At 36.5% G+C, this 5,000-nt stretch overlaps 1 long non-coding RNA gene across 1 annotated transcript; it reads right to left on the minus strand.

Moving 5' to 3' along the window:
* Positions 1-143: 143 nt before the first annotated feature.
* Positions 144-3,465, minus strand: LOC145658926 (uncharacterized). The gene is made up of 3 exons (XR_014124804.1): positions 3,092-3,465; positions 2,364-2,738; positions 144-242 (listed from the first exon to the last, which is right to left on the minus strand). It is a non-coding gene; the product is annotated as an uncharacterized LOC145658926 (long non-coding RNA).
* Positions 3,466-5,000: the final 1,535 nt, after the last annotated feature.

Raw genomic sequence — 5,000 nt, forward strand, 5'->3', positions numbered from 1 at the left:
TCGTGTGAATTCTAAGCTACAGAAGCTGTTATGAGATGACAGAGAAAGAGGGAGAGAGAGAAACTGAGTGTCAGTCAGCTGTTGGAAGTGTGACTGGGTTTTTTTTTGGTGCTTTACTTCAGTGTAATGATGGTCTTCCAGAGCACGCGGTCAGCTGAGACTATTCCAGCTCATCTCTGGGGTTACTGCCAAACTGCCGCCATTATGTATGTGAAATAGGAAGAACAAGGATGGCTTGAACCCTAGCGTGTGCACGTGCACACACACACACACACACACACACACACACACACACACACACACACACACACACACACACACACACACAATTGTATTGTTAGCATTTATAACAGGTCAGTTCAAAATACAAAATAAAATTTTATAAATTATAATTCAGTCTATGTATCTAAGTGGTGCTGTAAAGCTGTTATAATCACTACTTAAGTGTGTGTGTGTGTGTGTGTGTGTGTGTTTGAGTGAAGGAAAAAGACTCAAGTCTTTTTAAAGAGTGAAATTTGGACAAGCAGCGAGCATAAAGACTACTTATTTTGCAGATGATCTAAAAAAGTGTAATTTGATGACAAAAATTGATCTCTGGTTATCTTAGAACAAAATTAAAAACAAGGCAAAATAGACCCACAAGCAGCAGTTATTAGGATCAAATAACTAAGCCTGTAAGGCATCGATTTGAAGATATATGTATATGTATATGGACATAGATATGGATATGGATATGGATATGGACATGGACATGGACATGGACATGGACATGGATATGGATATGGACATGGATATGGATAAATGATGGGGAAATTTAGTTTTTAGAGCATTTAGTAGGTTTAGAAAGTATATTTTGATGAACATTTATTATTATTAGTTAGGGGGATTTTTAGTGATGGGGAGAATATTTAAAAACAAAATAAAGATACCCGAAAAGAAGTATAATTTCAGACTAAATTGCTGGTTCTAAACTGTTTTAGAAGTATTGTACCCCCTTAAAGTGATTTTAGGTCACATTTTCTATGCTTTATCAGAACATTTCTACACACATGAATGTGAAATTTGTTTTTGAGTTCCAGCTGATACACTTAGAAAAACAATGGCCACTGTATTTAACCAACACATGGTGAGAGGGGGTGTGATAGGGTGTGTGATAGAAAAGGTGAACCTTTCAACATTTTAAAAATATTCTTTATTTGTACACACAGGTGAAAAGCCTAGAATTAGTTTGAAAAGTAGTTTTGTAAACTTTTGCAGAATTAAAGCTTAAAAGGCAAATATTTACTGCTAATTGCATGTCTAAAAATGTAAATCCCCAAGAGGTATGCTTATTTTTGCAGCTTTTACTGGTTCAGTGAATGCTAAGATAAAGTTATTGGGATGCCATACTACCCACTATAGTACTAAAACTGAAAGTCTCTTACCTTATGATAAAACAGTGCCACTGAAATCTGGATGTTGAATCTAAATATGATAGTGGATTTTGTAAGCAGTGGTAGCTAATTGAATATTTGAATATTTCTGCATTAAGTCAAGTGTGTCAAGTGATAGTTGTAGTGTTGAAGAGATACCATTCAGCTGGTCAATTAATCTACACTTCTGATTGATTAATTGGTGCTGTGGCCATATTCTTTGCAAATGTCGGTATATTGTAAATTATTATTTGGGTTCATATTCTAGTATATATTTTGAGACAACTTTCCTGAATGTCCAGCAATAAGAAATAAGTAACTTAGCATTAATTTAAAAAGTAGGTTTTATGTATTTTGTAAATGAGCTCAAAAACTAATATGGCACAAAAATATTTTCCTGTATGCTTTTTCTCATAGTCAGTTAACTGTGTCTATTGTCTTTACCTCAGTTAGAAATGTAGAAATTAAACTGTACATAAAATGGGCTTGGATAGCCAAACTGTGAGGAACACTAATCCAGAACACTAATCCACTAATCAAACAATTAGTTGTTGCACCACATATTTTCATATAATTCAAAGCTAATGCTGGTTAAACTGTAACTATATTATTACTTTAGGGGGAAAACTGCTGTTACCATTTTTTAAAGAGTTCTGCAGAATATATCATCTCCAAGTGTATTGACTGCAGTATAAACAGAATAATACAAAGGCAACAATTCATTAGAAAGACGAAAATTCAGATTTAGAATGTGTAAACACAGAGTTTTAGCTTGATTCATTGTCTAACAGAAAGTTTTATTTCAGTAGCAGGAAGGGAATTTTCTAATTCGAAGACACATACATGCCAGTATAGAAAAATACTGCCATCAGTTTATTAGCCTTGAGTGCACATTTGGAACATACAGAATGGTGGTTGCGATATGCCTTCATTTATAGATGGGACCATTACCTTTCTGCCTCTTTGGTGAGATGTTGGACGTTAGGAGGATCTTACATCATCATCCAAATCCATTGTCTGCAGGGTTGAAAGTTCATCACACTGAACGCAATCGAGTCACTACCCACAAGCCCCTGCTACTTCTATACAGCTACCTCACCTCCCCCCACATTCGTAGACAATGCCTGACCGCCCGAGTGTGGGGGTGAGAAGCATTTATTGGGAGTATAATCTGTGAACACTCGGTTTGTTTTTAATGCAATAATCCACAAGGTTAGGATACAATAGCTGCTTGTTTGATCTGGAGTGCTACAGGACAAACAGAGAAAGCCTGAGCTCTGAGGGAGTTCTTCAGTATCCAGCCACTGGTGAGGACAAGTGGTATGCCTGTCAGGTCCATAACATATTTATGTTAGCAAGATTATGATTATAACATTTTAATATTGCTTTTATAGCAACACCACCACCAACAATAATAATAATAATACATTTTATTTATATAGCACTTTTTTCTTTTATTTAAAAAAAACAAAAAACATTTTTACTTCATACACACATAGCCAGTCACCATATATTTTCAAATTTCCATGAGCAGAATGTCACCGAATGTCTCAACATGCTTGGAGGAGAGCTTCGACCACTAGCTCCGCCTACGCTGGCAAGCCAACACCCAGAATGGTTTGCACTGTACTGGGGGATGGGGGATGGGGGATGGGGGGGGGGGTAGCCATCCAACTCACCCAGACAGCAAGGTCAATGATGTTCTCTTGGCTAGGGATGGGTTTGACATCATTGGGGACTGAACCAGATACAGCACCTTTTAAAACAAGGAATACAAAGTATTTCTAGAAAGATACTATAGGAATAAAAATATATATATTTAATTTATTTACATTTATTAACATTGCCTTTGACAATTATGTTTCCTGACATCAAAGGACACTACCAGGACTGGCACTTGAGTCTAGCAATGTCTCTCAGTATTTCAGGACTCCTATTTGTGCTAGCTAAGATCCAAGTAGACAAGCACTTTTGTAAATCTTTGGATAAGAGTATCTGCTAAATGCCAAAAATGTAAATACAAATGACAAAACACCTCCCATTTCATAAAGACCCAGGATCCTTCCTCATTCATATTCACTGATGATATTCAGAATAAGGAAGACCTAAAAAAGATCTCACATTTGCAGATCAGTATAATTTCATACAAGCCAGCCTATATGAAACACTGTAAGTGGTTAAAATCATGGCAAAAAAAATTGTGTTTACTTGTCATAACTTGTCTTAGGGCTTACTTTTAAGAATTCCTAACAATTCTTTGTGTGATGAGTTTAGTGGGTCTTAGAATGCAATGCACATAACCCAACTCATTTCCACGTCTACATGCAGATGTAGGCTAGAACTAGGGGAAAGCAGCAAAAACAAAGGTAACTTCAGATAAAATCCAATAAAGTTTTTCTTCCTCTTTATAATTACTATGAATTCTTCACTAGATGGATATGACTTGACTTATCTCCATGTTTAACTCAAAAACCCCACAAAGAGTAAACAGATATTGATCTTGGTGCTGAAATTACCCTGGCAGAGCTGAAAACCCTGTGTCAAAATCCGGCGGTCATAATCTGAGAAACGTCTTCCATCTCTTCACACCACTAAGCCTATCATTGATCTGCTCATTAATGATTGGCAGCTGCATTGGCCTCTGGGCATGCTGCTTTAAATTAAGGTTACCTTGACTGCCAGAACACCATGGCCCATGGCAGAGAGGAGGCCCTGGGGGGAGGAGACATAGAATCACGGGCCTTCGATTTCCAGGTAACTATTAGATAGATACATTGCAACATCGCAATATGAGTTTGAGGTGGAGATGGGGTGGGAGGGGTTAGTGTTATTGGGGAGGGGTTCATGTGCTTGGGGAGGGGTTAGTGTTATTGGGGAGGGGTTAATGTGTTTTATAATCTTTTACTTTTGTCATCTGTAAAAATATGCTAAGGAACAATTTATAAAAACAATGAAAAAACAACTTATGGTTGTATATTTTAATTTTTATATTCCGTATGTTCTTATAGTTGCCCTTGAACATGTGAAAACCCCAAAAAATCAGTAATGTATTTAAGTGTTATTCTTTCATAAACTTCATTTATATCTACTTTTGTTGGAAAGACATTTCAAAGAGTTCAGAGAGCGATTTCCCAGAGTCACTATTAGTAAATGCTATTCAAAGGGAAAAGAGATTTCAGATTGCCTAAAACCGACATTGTTTTAATCCAATCTCATTGCGACAAAAGGTCTCCTCAACAACAGTGTATCAAATAGTGTAGGCCTATCATACGCTAACTCAAGACCCTGCAATGTACCTGGAAAGCTACAAAGGCCCATTGAATAGTTTTTTTTTTTCTTCTAATTACTAGTATAATAGATCTATTGTTTCTGTTTGGAATTTTAAAGTTGTGATTCAGGTAAGCATACAGTAAGTACTCTTTTTTAAGGATTTCGAGGTTTGAGAAACTGGAAACAGCATTGCATGAAAGCAAAACACACCCTCTCAAAAGTTCTAATTTATACACATTTATCTGGAACATCCACTTGTAGAGTCCAGCATGTTCTCATTACCAGTCAGGCAAGTCTAGCTGCTGAGAACTATGGCCA

Source organism: Electrophorus electricus, chromosome 8 (genome assembly GCF_041902795.1).
Source record: "Electrophorus electricus isolate QZ-2024a chromosome 8, ASM4190279v1, whole genome shotgun sequence".
In the NCBI taxonomy this organism is placed as follows: Eukaryota; Metazoa; Chordata; class Actinopteri; order Gymnotiformes; family Gymnotidae; genus Electrophorus; species Electrophorus electricus.